General features: G+C 37.3%; 6 non-coding genes across 6 annotated transcripts; all 6 read right to left on the bottom strand.

Moving 5' to 3' along the window:
- Window positions 1-3,117: 3,117 nt before the first annotated feature.
- TRNAI-AAU (transfer RNA isoleucine (anticodon AAU)) lies at window positions 3,118-3,191 on the bottom strand. The gene has a single exon. It is a non-coding gene; the product is annotated as a tRNA-Ile (tRNA).
- An 818-nt stretch (window positions 3,192-4,009) lies between these two features.
- On the bottom strand, window positions 4,010-4,083 carry TRNAI-AAU (transfer RNA isoleucine (anticodon AAU)). Its single transcript has one exon. It is a non-coding gene; the product is annotated as a tRNA-Ile (tRNA).
- Window positions 4,084-5,088: 1,005 nt separating this feature from the next.
- TRNAI-AAU (transfer RNA isoleucine (anticodon AAU)) lies at window positions 5,089-5,162 on the bottom strand. Its single transcript has one exon. It is a non-coding gene; the product is annotated as a tRNA-Ile (tRNA).
- An 11,552-nt stretch (window positions 5,163-16,714) lies between these two features.
- Window positions 16,715-16,788, bottom strand: TRNAI-AAU (transfer RNA isoleucine (anticodon AAU)). Its single transcript has one exon. It is a non-coding gene; the product is annotated as a tRNA-Ile (tRNA).
- Window positions 16,789-17,607: 819 nt separating this feature from the next.
- TRNAI-AAU (transfer RNA isoleucine (anticodon AAU)) lies at window positions 17,608-17,681 on the bottom strand. Its single transcript has one exon. It is a non-coding gene; the product is annotated as a tRNA-Ile (tRNA).
- A 2,540-nt stretch (window positions 17,682-20,221) lies between these two features.
- Window positions 20,222-20,295, bottom strand: TRNAI-AAU (transfer RNA isoleucine (anticodon AAU)). The gene has a single exon. It is a non-coding gene; the product is annotated as a tRNA-Ile (tRNA).
- Window positions 20,296-22,332: the final 2,037 nt, after the last annotated feature.

The following is a 22,332-nucleotide window of genomic DNA, read 5'->3' as shown; positions in this document are numbered from 1 at the left end:
AAAATATAAAATTTCATCATATTTGTACCAGATTCTGGAGATGGAACTTTGATCCAGGAATTTATTCTAATAGCCATATTTGGAGTAAGGGAGGAATTTTTCCCCTAATGACAACATTGGAATGCACTCCAAGACAGTTTTTGCCTTCCTCTGGATCAACACGGCAGGTTTATAGGTTGAATTTGATGGACCTTTTTTCAATATTATCAACTATTCAACTCTGTAACAAAAGTGAGCTTCCATGGCCCATACAGGGATCGAACCCGTGACCTTGGCGTTATTAGCACCACGCTCTAACCAACTGAGCTAATCGGCCACTTTTACACCAAAGATTCACGTCACGTCAGTAGAAAATACATGCAAACGTGTATTCATATTGATATCCTATTAACCTGAATAATAAAATAAACTTGCAATTTTTACTACTCAAAAAGCATTGGACAAATTGCTTTTGTGTTTTCCATTCCACCCCACAAAGAGTTTTCTTCAGTACATTATATGGTACATTAAATGCAGCCATTAAAAACAAGAACTTGTCTCGCTAAAAACAAGCCCTTATATGACTATGAGGACGGAAAAATAATAAAGTTATGACTATCGGAATACAAAGAGGAAAAATCAAGATATTATTTTTGTCCTTAAGGTTGAAATTGGACCTCTAAGATGATTTCATGCAACAAACTCTGCATTTCTATAAATCACCGGTTAGACCATACATGGAATATTGTGTACAGTTTCAAGCACCTGTGTATGAGAAGGACATTGCTGAACTAGAATGCGTGCAAAGAAGGGAAAGCAAGGTAATTAAAGGACCTCATCACAGACGAGGATTCTTTACTGTAAGAGCAGTTCGACGATTGAACTCTCTGCCACATTGAAAAGTGTTTTTTTGAAAAATATAAAATTTCATCATATTTGTACCAGATTCTGGAGATGGAACTTTGATCCAGGAATTTATTCTAATAGCCATATTTGGAGTAAGGGAGGAATTTTTCCCCTAATGACAACATTGGAATGCACTCCAAGACAGTTTTTGCCTTCCTCTGGATCAACACGGCAGGTTTATAGGTTGAATTTGATGGACCTTTTTTCAATATTATCAACTATTCAACTCTGTAACAAAAGTGAGCTTCCATGGCCCATACGGGGATCGAACACGTGACCTTGGCGTTATTAGCACCACGCTCTAACCAACTGAGCTAACCAGCCACATTTACACCAAAGATTCACGTCACGTCAGTAGAAAATACATGCAAACGTGTATTCATATTGATATCCTATTAACCTGAATAATAAAATAAACTTGCAATTTTTACTACTCAAAAAGCATTGGACAAATTGCTTTTGTGTTTTCCATTCCACCCCACAAAGAGTTTTCTTCAGTACATTATATGGTACATTAAATGCAGCCATTAAAAACAAGAACTTGTCTCGCTAAAAACAAGCCCTTATATGACTATGAGGACGGAAAAATAATAAAGTTATGACTATCGGAATACATAGAGGCAAAATCAAGATATTATTTTTCCATTCCACCCCACAAAGAGTTTTCTTTCAGTACATTATATGGTACATTAAATGCTGCCATTAAAAACAAGAACTTGTCTCGCTAAAAACAAGCCCTTATATGACTATGAGGACGGAAAAATAATAAAGTTATGACTATCAGAATACAAAGAGGCAAAATCAAGATATTATTTTTGTCCTTAAGGTTGAAATTGAACCTCTAAGATGATTTCATGCAACAAACTCTGCATTTCTATAAATCACCGGTTAGACCATACATGGAATATTGTGTACAGTTTTAAGCACCTGTGTATGAGAAGGACATTGCTGAACTAGAATGCGTGCAAAGAAGGGAAAGCAAGGTAATTAAAGGACCTCATCACAGACGGGGATTCTTTACTGTAAGAGCAGTTCGACGATTGAACTCTCTGCCACATTGAAAAGTGTTTTTTTGAAAAATATAAAATTTCATCATATTTGTACCAGATTCTGGAGATGGAACTTTGATCCAGGAATTTATTCTAATAGCCATATTTGGAGTAAGGGAGGAATTTTTCCCCTAATGACAACATTGGAATGCACTCCAAGACAGTTTTTGCCTTCCTCTGGATCAACACGGCAGGTTTATAGGTTGAATTTGATGGACCTTTTTTCAATATTATCAACTATTCAACTCTGTAACAAGCATGTAACAAGCATGTAACAAAAGTGAGCTTCCATGGCCCGTACGGGATCGAACCCGTGACCTTGGCGTTATTAGCACCACGCTCTAACCAACTGAGCTAACCGGCCACTTTTACACCAAAGATTCACGTCACGTCAGTAGAAAATACATGCAAACGTGTATTCATATTGATATCCTATTAACCTGAATAATAAAATAAACTTGCAATTTTTACTACTCAAAAAGCATTGGACAAATTGATTTTGTGTTTTCCATTCCACCCCACAAAGAGTTTTCTTCAGTACATTATATGGTACATTAAATGCTGCCATTAAAAACAAGAACTTGTCTCGCTAAAAACAAGCCCTTATATGACTATGAGGACGGAAAAATAATAAAGTTATGACTATCGGAATACAAAGAGGCAAAATCAAGATATTATTTTTGTCCTTAAGGTTGAAATTGGACCTCTAAGATGATTTCATGCAACAAACTCTGCATTTCTATAAATCACCGGTTAGACCATACATGGAATATTGTGTACAGTTTTGAGCACCTGTGTATGAGAAGGACATTGCTGAACTAGAATGCGTGCAAAGAAGGGAAAGCAAGGTAATTAAAGGACCTCATCACAGACGGGGATTCTTTACTGTAAGAGCAGTTCGACGATTGAACTCTCTGCCACATTGAAAAGTGTTTTTTTGAAAAATATAAAATTTCAACATATTTGTACCAGATTCTGGAGATGGAACTTTGATCCAGGAATTTATTCTAATAGCCATATTTGGAGTAAGGGAGGAATTTTTCCCCTAATGACAACATTGGAATGCACTCCAAGACAGTTTTTGCCTTCCTCTGGATCAACACGGCAGGTTTATAGGTTGAATTTGATGGACCTTTTTTCAATATTATCAACTATTCAACTCTGTAACAAAAGTGAGCTTCCATGGCCCATACGGGGATCGAACCCGTGACCTTGGCGTTATTAGCACCACGCTCTAACCAACTGAGCTAATCGGCCACTTTTACACCAAAGATTCACGTCACGCAGTAGAAAATACATGCAAACGTGTATTCATATTGATATCCTATTAACCTGAATAATAAAATAAACTTGCAATTTTTACTACTCAAAAAGCATTGGACAAATTGCTTTTGTGTTTTCCATTCCACCCCACAAAGAGTTTTCTTCAGTACATTATATGGTACATTAAATGCTGCCATTAAAAACAAGAACTTGTCTCGCTAAAAACAAGCCCTTATATGACTATGAGGACGGAAAAATAATAAAGTTATGACTATCGGAATACAAAGAGGCAAAATCAAGATATTATTTTTGTCCTTAAGGTTGAAATTGGACCTCTAAGATGATTTCATGCAACAAACTCTGCATTTCTATAAATCACCGGTTAGACCATACATGGAATATTGTGTACAGTTTCAAGCACCTGTGTATGAGAAGGACATTGCTGAACTAGAATGCGTGCAAAGAAGGGAAAGCAAGGTAATTAAAGGACCTCATCACAGACGAGGATTCTTTACTGTAAGAGCAGTTCGACGATTGAACTCTCTGCCACATTGAAAAGTGTTTTTTTGAAAAATATAAAATTTCATCATATTTGTACCAGATTCTGGAGATGGAACTTTGATCCAGGAATTTATTCTAATAGCCATATTTGGAGTAAGGGAGGAATTTTTCCCCTAATGACAACATTGGAATGCACTCCAAGACAGTTTTTGCCTTCCTCTGGATCAACACGGCAGGTTTATAGGTTGAATTTGATGGACCTTTTTTCAATATTATCAACTATTCAACTCTGTAACAAAAGTGAGCTTTCATGGCCCGTACGGGGATCGAACCCGTGACCTTGGCGTTATTAGCACCACGCTCTAACCAACTGAGCTAACCAGCCACTTTTACACCAAAGATTCACGTCACGTCAGTAGAAAATACATGCAAACGTGTATTCATATTGATATCCTATTAACCTGAATAATAAAATAAACTTGCAATTTTTACTACTCAAAAAGCATTGGACAAATTGCTTTTGTGTTTTCCATTCCACCCCACAAAGAGTTTTCTTCAGTACATTATATGGTACATTAAATGCTGCCATTAAAAACAAGAACTTGTCTCGCTAAAAACAAGCCCTTATATGACTATGAGGACGGAAAAATAATAAAGTTATGACTATCGGAATACAAAGAGGCAAAATCAAGATATTATTTTTCCATTCCACCCCACAAAGAGTTTTCTTTCAGTACATTATATGGTACATTAAATGCTGCCATTAAAAACAAGAACTTGTCTCGCTAAAAACAAGCCCTTATATGACTATGAGGACGGAAAATTAATAAAGTTATGACTATCAGAATACAAAGAGGCAAAATCAAGATATTATTTTTGTCCTTAAGGTTGAAATTGAACCTCTAAGATGATTTCATGCAACAAACTCTGCATTTCTATAAATCACCGGTTAGACCATACATGGAATATTGTGTACAGTTTTAAGCACCTGTGTATGAGAAGGACATTGCTGAACTAGAATGCGTGCAAAGAAGGGAAAGCAAGGTAATTAAAGGACCTCATCACAGATGGGGATTCTTTACTGTAAGAGCAGTTCGACGATTGAACTCTCTGCCACATTGAAAAGTGTTTTTTTGAAAAATATAAAATTTCATCATATTTGTACCAGATTCTGGAGATGGAACTTTGATCCAGGAATTTATTCTAATAGCCATATTTGGAGTAAGGGAGGAATTTTTCCCCTAATGAGAAAATTGGAATGCACTCCAAGACAGTTTTTGCCTTCCTCTGGATCAACACGGCTGGTTTATAGGTTGAATTTGATGGACCTTTTTTCAATATTATCAACTATTCAACTCTGTAACAAGCATGTAACAAAAGTGAGCTTCCATGGCCCGTACGGGGATCGAACCCGTGACCTTGGCGTTATTAGCACCACACTCTAACCAACTGAGCTAACCGGCCACTTTTACACCAAAGATTCACGTCACGTCAGTAGAAAATACATGCAAACGTGTATTCATATTGATATCCTATTAACCTGAATAATAAAATAAACTTGCAATTTTTACTACTCAAAAAGCATTGGACAAATTGCTTTTGTGTTTTCCATTCCACCCCACAAAGAGTTTTCTTTCAGTACATTATATGGTACATTAAATGCTGCCATTAAAAACAAGAACTTGTCTCGCTAAAAACAAGCCCTTATATGACTATGAGGACGGAAAAATAATAAAGTTATGACTATCGGAATACAAAGAGGCAAAATCAAGATATTATTTTTATCCTTAAGGTTGAAATTGAACCTCTAAGATGATTTCATGCAACAAACTCTGCATTTCTATAAATCACCGGTTAGACCATACATGGAATATTGTGTACAGTTTCAAGCACCTGTGTATGAGAAGGACATTGCTGAACTAGAATGCGTGCAAAGAAGGGAAAGCAAGGTAATTAAAGGACCTCATCACAGACGGGGATTCTTTACTGTAAGAGCAGTTCGACGATTGAACTCTCTGCCACATTGAAAAGTGTTTTTTTGAAAAATATAAAATTTCATCATATTTGTACCAGATTCTGGAGATGGAACTTTGATCCAGGAATTTATTCTAATAGCCATATTTGGAGTAAGGGAGGAATTTTTCCCCTAATGACAACATTGGAATGCACTCCAAGACAGTTTTTGCCTTCCTCTGGATCAACACGGCAGGTTTATAGGTTGAATTTGATGGACCTTTTTTCAATATTATCAACTATTCAACTCTGTAACAAAAATGAGCTTACATTGCCCGTATGGGGATCGAACCCGTGACCTTGGCGTTATTAGCACCACGCTCTAACCAACTGAGCTAACCGGCCACTTTTACACCAAAGATTCACGTCACGTCAGTAGAAAATACATGCAAACGTGTATTCATATTGATATCCTATTAACCTGAATAATAAAATAAACTTGCAATTTTTACTACTCAAAAAGCATTGGACAAATTGCTTTTGTGTTTTCCATTCCACCCCACAAAGAGTTTTCTTCAGTAAATTATATGGTACATTAAATGCTGCCATTAAAAACAAGAACTTGTCTCGCTAAAAACAAGCCCTTATATGACTATGAGGACGGAAAAATAATAAAGTTATGACTATCGGAATACAAAGAGGCAAAATCAAGATATTATTTTTGTCCTTAAGGTTGAAATTGGACCTCTAAGATGATTTCATGCAACAAACTCTGCATTTCTATAAATCACCGGTTAGACCATACATGGAATATTGTGTACAGTTTTGAGCACCTGTGTATGAGAAGGACATTGCTGAACTAGAATGCATGCAAAGAAGGGAAAGCAAGGTAATTAAAGGACCTCATCACAGACGGGGATTCTTTACTGTAAGAGCAGTTCGACGATTGAACTCTCTGCCACATTGAAAAGTGTTTTTTTGAAAAATATAAAATTTCATCATATTTGTACCAGATTCTGGAGATGGAACTTTGATCCAGGAATTTATTCTAATAGCCATATTTTGAGTAAGGGAGGAATTTTTCCCCTAATGACAACATTGGAATGCACTCCAAGACAGTTTTTGCCTTCCTCTGGATCAACACGGCAGGTTTATAGGTTGAATTTGATGGACCTTTTTTCAATATTATCAACTATTCAACTCTGTAACAAGCATGTAACAAAAGTGAGCTTCCATGGCCCGTACGGGGATCGAACCCGAGACCTTGGCGTTATTAGCACCACGCTCTAACCAACTGAGCTAACCGGCCACTTTTACACCAAAGATTCACGTCACGTCAGTAGAAAATACATGCAAACGTGTATTCATATTGATATCCTATTAACCTGAATAATAAAATAAACTTGCAATTTTTACTACTCAAAAAGCATTGGACAAATTGCTTTTGTGTTTTCCATTCCACCCCACAAAGAGTTTTCTTTCAGTACATTATATGGTACATTAAATGCTGCCATTAAAAACAAGAACTTGTCTCGCTAAAAACAAGCCCTTATATGACTATGAGGACGGAAAAATAATAAAGTTATGACTATCGGAATACAAAGAGGCAAAATCAACATATTATTTTTGTCCTTAAGGTTGAAATTGGACCTCTAAGATGATTTCATGCAACAAACTCTGCATTTCTATAAATCACCGGTTAGACCATACATGGAATATTGTGTACAGTTTTGAGCACCTGTGTATGAGAAGGACATTGCTGAACTAGAATGCGTGCAAAGAAGGGAAAGCAAGGTAATTAAAGGACCTCATCACAGACGGGGATTCTTTACTGTAAGAGCAGTTCGACGATTGAACTCTCTGCCACATTGAAAAGTGTTTTTTTGAAAAATATAAAATTTCATCATATTTGTACCAGATTCTGGAGATGGAACTTTGATCCAGGAATTTATTCTAATAGCCATATTTGGAGTAAGGGAGGAATTTTTCCCCTAATGACAACATTGGAATGCACTCCAAGACAGTTTTTGCCTTCCTCTGGATCAACACGGCAGGTTTATAGGTTGAATTTGATGGACCTTTTTTCAATATTATCAACTATTCAACTCTGTAACAAGCATGTAACAAAAGTGAGCTTCCATGGCCCATAAGGTGACCAAACCCGTGACCTTGGCGTTATTAGCACCACGCTCTAACCAACTGAGCTAACCGGCCACTTTTACACTAAAGATTCACGTCACGTCAGTAGAAAATACATGCAAACGTGTATTCATATTGATATCCTATTAACCTGAATAATAAAATAAACTTGCAATTTTTACTACTCAAAAAGCATTGGACAAATTGCTTTTGTGTTTTCCATTCCACCCCACAAAGAGTTTTCTTCAGTACATTATATGGTACATTAAATGCTGCCATTAAAAACAAGAACTTGTCTCGCTAAAAACAATCCCTTATATGACTATGAGGCCGAAAAATAATAAAGTTATGACTATCGGAATACAAAGAGGCAAAATCAAGATATTATTTTTGTCCTTAAGGTTGAAATTGGACCTCTAAGATGATTTCATGCAACAAACTCTGCATTTCTATAAATCACCGGTTAGACCATACATGGAATATTGTGTACAGTTTTGAGCACCTGTGTATGAGAAGGACATTGCTGAACTAGAATGCGTGCAAAGAAGGGAAAGCAAGGTAATTAAAGGACCTCATCACAGACGGGGATTCTTTACTGTAAGAGCAGTTCGACGATTGAACTCTCTGCCACATTGAAAAGTGGTTTTTTGAAAAATATAAAATTTCATCATATTTGTACCAGATTCTGGAGATGGAACTTTGATCCAGGAATTTATTCTAATAGCCATATTTGTTGTAAGGGAGGAATTTTTCCCCTAATGACAACATTGGAATGCACTCCAAGACAGTTTTTGCCTTCCTCTGGATCAACACGGCAGGTTTATAGGTTGAATTTGATGGACCTTTTTTCAATATTATCAACTATTCAACTCTGTAACAAGCATGTAACAAAAGTGAGCTTCCATGGCCCGTACGGGGATCGAACCCGAGACCTTGGCGTTATTAGCACCACGCTCTAACCAACTGAGCTAACCGGCCACTTTTACACCAAAGATTCACGTCACGTCAGTAGAAAATACATGCAAACGTGTATTCATATTGATATCCTATTAACCTGAATAATAAAATAAACTTGCAATTTTTACTACTCAAAAAGCATTGGACAAATTGCTTTTGTGTTTTCCATTCCACCCCACAAAGAGTTTTCTTTCAGTACATTATATGGTACATTAAATGCTGCCATTAAAAACAAGAACTTGTCTCGCTAAAAACAAGCCCTTATATGACTATGAGGACGGAAAAATAATAAAGTTATGACTATCGGAATACAAAGAGGCAAAATCAACATATTATTTTTGTCCTTAAGGTTGAAATTGGACCTCTAAGATGATTTCATGCAACAAACTCTGCATTTCTATAAATCACCGGTTAGACCATACATGGAATATTGTGTACAGTTTTGAGCACCTGTGTATGAGAAGGACATTGCTGAACTAGAATGCGTGCAAAGAAGGGAAAGCAAGGTAATTAAAGGACCTCATCACAGACGGGGATTCTTTACTGTAAGAGCAGTTCGACGATTGAACTCTCTGCCACATTGAAAAGTGTTTTTTTGAAAAATATAAAATTTCATCATATTTGTACCAGATTCTGGAGATGGAACTTTGATCCAGGAATTTATTCTAATAGCCATATTTGGAGTAAGGGAGGAATTTTTCCCCTAATGACAACATTGGAATGCACTCCAAGACAGTTTTTGCCTTCCTCTGGATCAACACGGCAGGTTTATAGGTTGAATTTGATGGACCTTTTTTCAATATTATCAACTATTCAACTCTGTAACAAGCATGTAACAAAAGTGAGCTTCCATGGCCCATAAGGTGACCAAACCCGTGACCTTGGCGTTATTAGCACCACGCTCTAACCAACTGAGCTAACCGGCCACTTTTACACTAAAGATTCACGTCACGTCAGTAGAAAATACATGCAAACGTGTATTCATATTGATATCCTATTAACCTGAATAATAAAATAAACTTGCAATTTTTACTACTCAAAAAGCATTGGACAAATTGCTTTTGTGTTTTCCATTCCACCCCACAAAGAGTTTTCTTCAGTACATTATATGGTACATTAAATGCTGCCATTAAAAACAAGAACTTGTCTCGCTAAAAACAATCCCTTATATGACTATGAGGCCGAAAAATAATAAAGTTATGACTATCGGAATACAAAGAGGCAAAATCAAGATATTATTTTTGTCCTTAAGGTTGAAATTGGACCTCTAAGATGATTTCATGCAACAAACTCTGCATTTCTATAAATCACCGGTTAGACCATACATGGAATATTGTGTACAGTTTTGAGCACCTGTGTATGAGAAGGACATTGCTGAACTAGAATGCGTGCAAAGAAGGGAAAGCAAGGTAATTAAAGGACCTCATCACAGACGGGGATTCTTTACTGTAAGAGCAGTTCGACGATTGAACTCTCTGCCACATTGAAAAGTGGTTTTTTGAAAAATATAAAATTTCATCATATTTGTACCAGATTCTGGAGATGGAACTTTGATCCAGGAATTTATTCTAATAGCCATATTTGTTGTAAGGGAGGAATTTTTCCCCTAATGACAACATTGGAATGCACTCCAAGACAGTTTTTGCCTTCCTCTGGATCAACACGGCAGGTTTATAGGTTGAATTTGATGGACCTTTTTTCAATATTATCAACTATTCAACTCTGTAACAAGCATGTAACAAAAGTGAGCTTCCATGGCCCATACGGGGACCGAACCCATGACCTTGGCGTTATTAGCACCACGCTCTAACCAACTGAGCTAACAGGCCACTTTTACACCAAATATTCACGTCACGTCAGTAGAAAATACATGCAAACGTGTATTCATATTGATATCCTATTAACCTGAATAATAAAATAAACTTGCAATTTTTACTACTCAAAAAGCATTGGACAAATTGCTTTTGTGTTTTCCATTCCACCCCACAAAGAGTTTTCTTCAGTACATTATATGGTACATTAAATGCTGCCATTAACCCCTTCCCTCTTTGGCCGCTTTTGACCTTCCTGACAGAGCCTCATTTTTCAAATCTGACATGTTTCACTTTATGTGGTAATAACTCCGGGATGCTTTTACCTATCCAAGTGATTCTGAGATTGTTTTCTCGTGACACATTGGACTTTATGTTACTGGCAAAATTTGCCCGATACATTCAGTATTTAATTGTGAAAAACACCAAAATTCAGCGAAAAATTGCAAAAATTTGCATTTTTCTCAATTTAAATGTATCTGCTTGTAAGACAGGCAGTTATATCACACAAAAATGTTGCTAACTAACATCCCCCATATGTCTACTTTAGATTGGCATCGTTTTTTGAACATCATTTTATTTTTCAAGGACGTTACAAGGCTTAGAACTTTAGCAGCAATTTCTCACATTTTCAAGAAAATTTCAAAATGCTATTTTTACAGGGGCCAGTTCAGTTGTGAAGTGGGTTTGAGGTCCTTAGATATTAGAAACCCCCAATAAGTCACCCCATTTTAAAAAATGCACCCCTCAAAGTATTCAAAACAGCATTTAGAAAGTTTCTTAACCCTTTAGACATTGCGCAGGAATTAAGGCAACGTAGAGGTGAAATTTACAAAGTTAATTATTTTTTTCCAGAAATTCATTTTGAATCCATTTTTTTTGTACCACAGAATGTTTTACCCAAGAAATGCAACTCAATATTTATTGCCCAGGTTCTGCAGTTTTAGGAAATATCCCACATGTGGCTCTAGTGTGCTACTGGACTGAAGCACCGGCCTCAGAAGCAAAGGAGCACCTGGTGGATTTTGGGCCTCCTTTTTATTAGAATATATTTTAGGCACCATGTCAGCTTTGAACAGGTCTTGTGGAACTAAAACAGTGGAAACCCCCCAAAAGTGACCCCATTTGGGAAACTACACCCCTCGAGGAATTTATATAGGGGTGTAGCAAGCATTTTGACCGGCCAGTTTTTTTGCAAAAATGTTTGGAACTAGGCCATGAAAATGAAAATCTAAATTTTTTCAAATAAAATTTAGGTTTAGCTAATTTTTTTTCATTTCCAAAAGAACTAAAGTAGAAAAAGCACCACAACATTTGTAGAGCAATTTCTCCCGAGTAAAACAATACCCCACATGTCGTAATAAACGGTTATTTGGACACACGGCAGGGCTTAGAATGGAAAGAGCGCCATTTGGCTCTTGGAGCTCAAATTTAGCAGGAATGGTTTGCAGAGGCCATGTCGCATTTGCAAAGCCCCCTAGGGGACAAAACAGTGGAAACCCCCAACAAGTGACCCCATTTTGGAAACTATACCCCTCGAGGAATTTATCTAGGGGTGTAGCAAGCATTTTGACCGGCCAGTTTTTTTGCAAACATTTTTGGAACTAGGCCATGAAAATGAAAATCTAAATTTTTTCAAATAAAATGTAGGTTTAGCTAATTTTTTTTCATTTCCACAAGGACTAAAGGAGAAAAAGCACCATAAAATTTGTAAAGAAATTTCTCCCGAGTAAAACAATACCCCACATGTAGTAATAAAAGGCTGTTTGGACACACGGCGAGGCTGAGAAGGGAAAGAGCGCCATTTGGCTTTTGGAACTCAAATTTAGCAGGAATGGTTTGCGGAGGCCATGTCGCATTTACAAAGCCCCTGAGGGGACAAAACAGTGGAAACCCCCAACAAGTGACCCCATTTTGGAAACTACACCCCATGAGGAAATTATCTAGGAGTACAGTGAGCAGTTTGACCCCACAGGTGTTTTACAGAACTTATTGGAAGTAGGCCGTAAAAATGAAAATCTACATTTTTTGAAATAAAATGTAGGTTTAGGTTTTTTTTTTTCATTTCCACAAGGACTGAAGGAGAAAAAGCACCATAAAATTAGTAAATCAACTTCTCCCGAGTAAAACAATGCCCCACATGTGGTCATAAACGGCTGTTTGGACACACGGTAGGGCTCAGAATGGAACTAGCACCATTTGGATTTTGGATAGTGTCTGGGCGCCATGTCACATTTGCTGAGCCCCTGTAGTACTAGTACAGTGGAAACACCCCAAAATTGACTCAATTTGGGAAACTGCACCCCCTGAGGAATCATCTAGGGGTATAGTGAAAATTTTGATCCCAAAGGTTTTTTGCTGAATTAAGCCATGAAAATGAAAAATAATTTTTTTTTCCAACAAGATGTCGTTTTAGATCAACATTTTTCATTTTTACAAGGAATAGAGAAGAAAAAGCACCCCAACATTTGTAAAGTAATTTCTCCCGAGTACGGTAACACCCCATATGTGGTTATAATCGGCTGATTACGTATATGGGAGCATTCAGAAGAAAAGGAGCGGTATTTATCTTTCGGAGCGTAGATTTTGCTGGAATGGTTTGCGGACGCCATGTTGCATTTGCAAAACCACTGATGTACCAAACAAAAGTGACCCCGTTTTAGAAACTACACCCCTAAAGGCATTTATCAAGGGATGTAGTGAGAATTTAGACTCCACAGGTGTTTTTCAGAAATGAATACGCAGTGGATGGTGCAAAGTGAAAATTGCAATTTTTCCACTGATCTGCCCATTCACCGCACAAGATGTTGTGCCCCTGGAGAATGTTACCCCATAAATTGTTAAGCGGGTTCTCCCGGGTATGGTAATGCCTTACTTGTGGCCATAAATTGCTGTTTGGGCACACTGTAGGGCTAAGAAGGAATAGACCGCCATTTTGAGCATGGATTTTGCTTGGTAGTTTTGTTTGAGTTTTGCTGGTATTCAGTTTATAATGTGGTGGCATATGTAATCTGTGCGGAGAACATCAGGGTATATGTAATCTGTGCGGAGAACATCAGGGTATATGTAATCTGTGCGGAGAACATCAGGGTATATGTAATCTGTGCGGGTACATCAGGGCATAATAAGAGGGTATAATAATGGGGTAAATAATACAATTATCCATAGATGTGTGTTACGATGTGAAGCCATCCGTTATGCGCAGGCCGGTGTCACACTGATAAACGGTTTTCTTTCTTGTCCCCCTTCTGTAACGCTCTGCACCTTTTGGGGACTTTTTCTCCTTCGTAGTTTTCGGAAATATTGCTGGGAAAGTTTTGCGCTAGTATAATACGGGCGCCCTCGCTTCCAGCGGATGTGCTATGTCCCTTCCCTTTCCTAGTTCCTAAATACTAGGGCCCTGAAACTGAAGAAATGTTCCCCTCCGGCCTGCGCATTGAGATGTTTTTTCATCACCGCATTACTAGTGCCATAACTTTTTTGTTTTTCAGTTGATTGGGCGGTGTGCGGGCTTGTTTTTTGCGAGACGGGCTGTAGATTTTATTGGTACCATTTTAGAACACATACGACTTTTTGATCACTTTTTATTTCATTTTTTGGTAAAGGAAATTACCAAAAACAAGCAATTCTGGAATCGTTTTTTATTGGTTTTTTTTTATCGGCATCCACAGTGCGCCCTAAATTACATGTTAGATTTATTCTGCGGGTCGATACGATTACGGCGATACCAAATTTATATAGTTTTTTTTATGTATTGCGGCTTTTGCACAATAAAATCACTTTTTTTATAAAATCATTTGTTTTCTGTGTCGCCATATTCTAAGACACATAACGTTATTATTTTTGCGTGCACAAAGCGGTGTCAGGGATTATTTTTTGCGGGACGGATTGCCGTTTTTATTGGTACAATTTTGGAGTAAATGTGACTTTTTGATCACTTTTTATAGCATTTTTTGGAAGGAGATGTGACCTAAAAACAAAGATTCTGGCGTTGTTTTTCATGGTTTTTTTTTACGGCGTTTACCGTGCGGGATAAATTACATAATAGTTTTGTAGTTTGGGTCGTTACGGACGCGGCGATACCAATTATGTATAGTTTTTTTAATTTTTACGGTTTTTCCCATAATAAAAGACTTACTATGGGAAAAAAGTCAGTTTAGCTTTATTTTTATTTGAAATGTGTGTGTTTTTATTGTTTTACCACATTTTTATTAACTTTTTTTTACTTTTTTGACTTGTCCCACTAGGGGACATGAGGGCCTGATGCCCCGATCGCTACTCTAATACACTGCACTACATACGTAGTGCAGTGTATTAGCGCTGTCAGTTATTCACTGACAGCAAGCCTATGAGGACACGCCGAAGGCGGGTCCTCATCGGCTCCCGTACAAGGCAGACTCGGACGCCATTTTCTATTGAGCGCAGCATCTGAGGGGTTAATCTGCCGGATCGGAGAATAGCTCCGGTCCTGGCAGTTACAGGAGGGTGCCAGCTGTATAATACAGCTGTCACCCCGCGGTGATGGTGCCGGCTCTGCTTCTGAGCCCGCACAATCACTGCGCCGTACATGTACGGCGCTTTGCGGGAAGCACCTCCCGACAGCGCCGTACATGTACGGCGCATGTCGGGAAGGGGTTAAAAACAAGAACTTGTCTCGCTAAAAACAAGCCCTTATATGACTATGAGGACGGAAAAATAATAAAGTTATGACTATCGGAATACAAAGAGGCAAAATCAAGATATTATTTTTGTCCTTAAGGTTGAAATTGGACCTCTAAAATGATTTCATGCAACAAACTCTGCATTTCTATAAATCACCGGTTAGACCATACATGGAATATTGTGTACAGTTTTGAGCACCTGTGTATGAGAAGGACATTGCTGAACTAGAATGCGTGCAAAGAAGGGAAAGCAAGGTAATTAAAGGACCTCATCACAGACGGGGATTCTTTACTGTAAGAGCAGTTCGACGATTGAACTCTCTGCCACATTGAAAAGTGGTTTTTTGAAAAATATTAAATTTCATCATATTTGTACCAGATTCTGGAGATGGAACTTTGATCCAGGAATTTATTCTAATAGCCATATTTGGAGTAAGGGAGGAATTTTTCCCCTAATGACAACATTGGAATGCACTCCAAGACAGTTTTTGCCTTCCTCTGGATCAACACGGCAGGTTTATAGGTTGAATTTGATGGACCTTTTTTCAATATTATCAACTATTCAACTCTGTAACAAGCATGTAACAAAAGTGAGCTTATATGGCCCGTACGGGGATCGAACCCGTGACCTTGGCGTTATTAGCACCACGCGCTAACCAACTGAGCTAACCGGCCACTTTTACACCAAAGATTCACATCACGTCAGTAGAAAATACATGCAAACGTGTATTCATATTGATATCCTATTAACCTGAATAATAAAATAAACTTGCAATTTTTACTACTCAAAAAGCATTGGACAAATTGCTTTTGTGTTTTCCATTCCACCCCACAAAGAGTTTTCTTTCAGTACATTATATGGTACATTAAATGCTGCCATTAAAAACAAGAACTTGTCTCGCTAAAAACAAGCCCTTATATGACTATGAGGACGGAAAAATAATAAAGTTATGACTATCGGAATACAAAGAGGCAAAATCAAGATATTATTTTTGTCCTTAAGGTTGAAATTGAACCTCTAAGATGATTTCATGCAACAAACTCTGCATTTCTATAAATCACCGGTTACACCATACATCGAATATTGTGTACAGTTTTGAGCACCTGTGTATGAGAAGGACATTGCTGAACTAGAATGCGTGCAAAGAAGGGAAAGCAAGGTAATTAAAGGACCTCATCACAGACGGGGATTCTTTACTGTAAGAGCAGTTCGACGATTGAACTCTCTGCCACATTGAAAAGTGTTTTTTTGAAAAATATAAAATTTCATCATATTTGTACCAGATTCTGGAGATGGAACTTTGATCCAGGAATTTATTCTAATAGCCATATTTGGAGTAAGGGAGGAATTTTTCCCCTAATGACAACATTGGAATGCACTCCAAGACAGTTTTTGCCTTCCTCTGGATCAACACGGCAGGTTTATAGGTTGAATTTGATGGACCTTTTTTCAATAGTATCAACTATTCAACTCTGTAACAAAAGTGAGCTTCCATGGCCGGTATGGGGATCGAACCCGTGACCTTGGCGTTATTAGCACCACGCTCTAACCAACTGAGCTAACCGGCCACTTTTACACCAAAGATTCACGTCACGTCAGTAGAAAATACATGCAAACGTGTATTCATATTGATATCCTATTAACCTGAATAATAAAATAAACTTGCAATTTTTACTACTCAAAAAGCATTGGACAAATTGCTTTTGTGTTTTCCATTCCACCCCACAAAGAGTTTTCTTCAGTACATTATATGGTACATTAAATGCTGCCATTAAAAAAAAGAACTTGTCTCGCTAAAAACAAGCCCTTATATGACTATAAGGACGGAAAAATAATAAAGTTATGACTATCGGAATACAAAGAGGCAAAATCAAGATATTATTTTTGTCCTTAAGGTTGAAATTGGACCTCTAAGATGATTTCATGCAACAAACTCTGCATTTCTATAAATCACCGGTTAGACCATACATGGAATATTGTGTACAGTTTTGAGCACCTGTGTATGAGAAGGACATTGCTGAACTAGAATGCGTGCAAAGAAGGGAAAGCAAGGTAATTAAAGGACCTCATCACAGATGGGGATTCTTTACTGTAAGAGCAGTTCGACGATTGAACTCTCTGCCACATTGAAAAGTGTTTTTTTGAAAAATATAAAATTTCATCATATTTGTACCAGATTCTGGAGATGGAACTTTGATCCAGGAATTTATTCTAATAGCCATATTTGGAGTAAGGGAGGAATTTTTCCCCTAATGACAACATTGGAATGCACTCCAAGACAGTTTTTGCCTTCCTCTGGATCAACACGGCAGGTTTATAGGTTGAATTTGATGGACCTTTTTTCAATATTATCAACTATTCAACTCTGTAACAAAAGTGAGCTTCCATGGCCCATACGGGGATCGAACCCGTGACCTTGGCGTTATTAGCACCACGCTCTAACCAACTGAGCTAATCGGCCACTTTTACACCAAAGATTCACGTCACGTCAGTAGAAAATACATGCAAACGTGTATTCATATTGATATCCTATTAACCTGAATAATAAAATAAACTTGCAATTTTTACTACTCAAAAAGCATTGGACAAATTGCTTTTGTGTTTTCCATTCCACCCCACAAAGAGTTTTCTTCAGTACATTATATGGTACATTAAATGCTGCCATTAAAAACAAGAACTTGTCTCGCTAAAAACAAGCCCTTATATGACTATAAGGACGGAAAAATAATAAAGTTATGACTATCGGAATACAAAGAGGCAAAATCAAGATATTATTTTTGTCCTTAAGGTTGAAATTGGACCTCTAAGATGATTTCATGCAACAAACTCTGCATTTCTATAAATCACCGGTTAGACCATACATGGAATATTGTGTACAGTTTTGAGCACCTGTGTATGAGAAGGACATTGCTGAACTAGAATGCGTGCAAAGAAGGGAAAGCAAGGTAATTAAAGGACCTCATCACAGACGGGGATTCTTTACTGTAAGAGCAGTTCGACGATTGAACTCTCTGCCACATTGAAAAGTGTTTTTTTGAAAAATATAAAATTTCATCATATTTGTACCAGATTCTGGAGATGGAAATTTGATCCAGGAATTTATTCTAATAGCCATATTTGGAGTAAGGGAGGAATTTTTCCCCTAATGACAACATTGGAATGCACTCCAAGACAGTTTTTGCCTTCCTCTGGATCAACACGGCAGGTTTATAGGTTGAATTTGATGGACCTTTTTTCAATATTATCAACTATTCAACTCTGTAACAAGTATGTAACAAGCATGTAACAAAAGGGAGCTTCCATGGCCCATACGGGATCGAACCCGTGACCTTGGCGTTATTAACACCACGCTCTAACCAACTGAGCTAACCGGCCACTTTTACACCAAAGATTCACGTCACGTCAGTAGAAAATACATGCAAACGTGTATTCATATTGATATCCTATTAACCTGAATAATAAAATAAACTTGCAATTTTTACTACTCAAAAAGCATTGGACAAATTGCTTTTGTGTTTTCCATTCCACCTCACAAAGAGTTTTCTTTCAGTACATTATATGGTACATTAAATGCTGCCATTAAAAACAAGAACTTGTCTCGCTAAAAACAAGCCCTTATATGACTATGAGGACGGAAAAATAATAAAGTTATGACTATCGGAATACAAAGAGGCAAAATCAAGATATTATTTTTGTCCTTAAGGTTGAAATTGGACCTCTAAGATGATTTCATGCAACAAACTCTGCATTTCTATAAATCACCGGTTAGACCATACATGGAATATTGTGTACAGTTTTGAGCACCTGTGTATGAGAAGGACATTGCTGAACTAGAATGCGTGCAATGAAGGGAAAGCAAGGTAATTAAAGGACCTCATCACAGACGGGGATTCTTTACTGTAAGAGCAGTTCGACGATTGAACTCTCTGCCACATTGAAAAGTGTTTTTTTGAAAAATATAAAATTTCATCATATTTGTACCAGATTCTGGAGATGGAACTTTGATCCAGGAATTTATTCTAATAGCCATATTTGGAGTAAGGGAGGAATTTTTCCCCTAATGACAACATTGGAATGCACTCCAAGACAGTTTTTGCCTTCCTCTGGATCAACACGGCAGGTTTATAGGTTGAATTTGATGGACCTTTTTTCAATATTATCAACTATTCAACTCTGTAACAAAAGTGAGCTTCCATGGCCCATACGGGGATCAAACCCGTGACCTTGGCGTTATTAGCACCACGCTCTAACCAATAAAATAATAATAAAATAAACTTGCAATTTTTACTACTCAAAAAGCATTGGACAAATTGCTTTTGTGTTTTCCATTCCACCCCACAAAGAGTTTTCTTTCAGTACATTATATGGTACATTAAATGCTGCCATTAAAAACAAGAACTTGTCTCGCTAAAAACAAGCCCTTATATGACTATGAGGACGGAAAAATAATAAAGTTATGACTATCGGAATACAAAGAGGCAAAATCAAGATATTATTTTTGTCCTTAAGGTTGAAATTGGACCTCTAAGATGATTTCATGCAACAAACTCTGCATTTCTATAAATCACCGGTTAGACCATACATGGAATATTGTGTACAGTTTTGAGCACCTGTGTATGAGAAGGACATTGCTGAACTAGAATGCGTGCAAAGAAGGGAAAGCAAGGTAATTAAAGGACCTCATCACAGATGGGGATTCTTTACTGTAAGAGCAGTTCGACGATTGAACTCTCTGCCACATTGAAAAGTGTTTTTTTGAAAAATATAAAATTTCATCATATTTGTACCAGATTCTGGAGATGGAACTTTGATCCAGGAATTTATTCTAATAGCCATATTTGGAGTAAGGGAGGAATTTTTCCCCTAATGACAACATTGGAATGCACTCCAAGACAGTTTTTGCCTTCCTCTGGATCAACACGGCAGGTTTATAGGTTGAATTTGATGGACCTTTTTTCAATATTATCAACTATTCAACTCTGTAACAAAAGTGAGCTTCCATGGCCCATACGGGGATCGAACCCGTGACCTTGGCGTTATTAGCACCACGCTCTAACCAACTGAGCTAATCGGCCACTTTTACACCAAAGATTCACGTCACGTCAGTAGAAAATACATGCAAACGTGTATTCATATTGATATCCTATTAACCTGAATAATAAAATAAACTTGCAATTTTTACTACTCAAAAAGCATTGGACAAATTGCTTTTGTGTTTTCCATTCCACCCCACAAAGAGTTTTCTTCAGTACATTATATGGTACATTAAATGCTGCCATTAAAAACAAGAACTTGTCTCGCTAAAAACAAGCCCTTATATGACTATAAGGACGGAAAAATAATAAAGTTATGACTATCGGAATACAAAGAGGCAAAATCAAGATATTATTTTTGTCCTTAAGGTTGAAATTGGACCTCTAAGATGATTTCATGCAACAAACTCTGCATTTCTATAAATCACCGGTTAGACCATACATGGAATATTGTGTACAGTTTTGAGCACCTGTGTATGAGAAGGACATTGCTGAACTAGAATGCGTGCAAAGAAGGGAAAGCAAGGTAATTAAAGGACCTCATCACAGACGGGGATTCTTTACTGTAAGAGCAGTTCGACGATTGAACTCTCTGCCACATTGAAAAGTGTTTTTTTGAAAAATATAAAATTTCATCATATTTGTACCAGATTCTGGAGATGGAAATTTGATCCAGGAATTTATTCTAATAGCCATATTTGGAGTAAGGGAGGAATTTTTCCCCTAATGACAACATTGGAATGCACTCCAAGACAGTTTTTGCCTTCCTCTGGATCAACACGGCAGGTTTATAGGTTGAATTTGATGGACCTTTTTTCAATATTATCAACTATTCAACTCTGTAACAAGTATGTAACAAGCATGTAACAAAAGGGAGCTTCCATGGCCCATACGGGATCGAACCCGTGACCTTGGCGTTATTAACACCACGCTCTAACCAACTGAGCTAACCGGCCACTTTTACACCAAAGATTCACGTCACGTCAGTAGAAAATACATGCAAACGTGTATTCATATTGATATCCTATTAACCTGAATAATAAAATAAACTTGCAATTTTTACTACTCAAAAAGCATTGGACAAATTGCTTTTGTGTTTTCCATTCCACCTCACAAAGAGTTTTCTTTCAGTACATTATATGGTACATTAAATGCTGCCATTAAAAACAAGAACTTGTCTCGCTAAAAACAAGCCCTTATATGACTATGAGGACGGAAAAATAATAAAGTTATGACTATCGGAATACAAAGAGGCAAAATCAAGATATTATTTTTGTCCTTAAGGTTGAAATTGGACCTCTAAGATGATTTCATGCAACAAACTCTGCATTTCTATAAATCACCGGTTAGACCATACATGGAATATTGTGTACAGTTTTGAGCACCTGTGTATGAGAAGGACATTGCTGAACTAGAATGCGTGCAATGAAGGGAAAGCAAGGTAATTAAAGGACCTCATCACAGACGGGGATTCTTTACTGTAAGAGCAGTTCGACGATTGAACTCTCTGCCACATTGAAAAGTGTTTTTTTGAAAAATATAAAATTTCATCATATTTGTACCAGATTCTGGAGATGGAACTTTGATCCAGGAATTTATTCTAATAGCCATATTTGGAGTAAGGGAGGAATTTTTCCCCTAATGACAACATTGGAATGCACTCCAAGACAGTTTTTGCCTTCCTCTGGATCAACACGGCAGGTTTATAGGTTGAATTTGATGGACCTTTTTTCAATATTATCAACTATTCAACTCTGTAACAAAAGTGAGCTTCCATGGCCCATACGGGGATCAAACCCGTGACCTTGGCGTTATTAGCACCACGCTCTAACCAATAAAATAATAATAAAATAAACTTGCAATTTTTACTACTCAAAAAGCATTGGACAAATTGCTTTTGTGTTTTCCATTCCACCCCACAAAGAGTTTTCTTTCAGTACATTATATGGTACATTAAATGCTGCCATTAAAAACAAGAACTTGTCTCGCTAAAAACAAGCCCTTATATGACTATGAGGACGGAAAAATAATAAAGTTATGACTATCGGAATACAAAGAGGCAAAATCAAGATATTATTT

This window comes from Rhinoderma darwinii, chromosome 3, assembly GCF_050947455.1.
Source record: "Rhinoderma darwinii isolate aRhiDar2 chromosome 3, aRhiDar2.hap1, whole genome shotgun sequence".
NCBI lineage: Eukaryota > Metazoa > Chordata > Amphibia > Anura > Rhinodermatidae > Rhinoderma > Rhinoderma darwinii.
The sequence above is the reverse complement of the archived record's forward strand: the minus strand, read 5'-3'. Positions and strand labels throughout refer to the sequence as shown.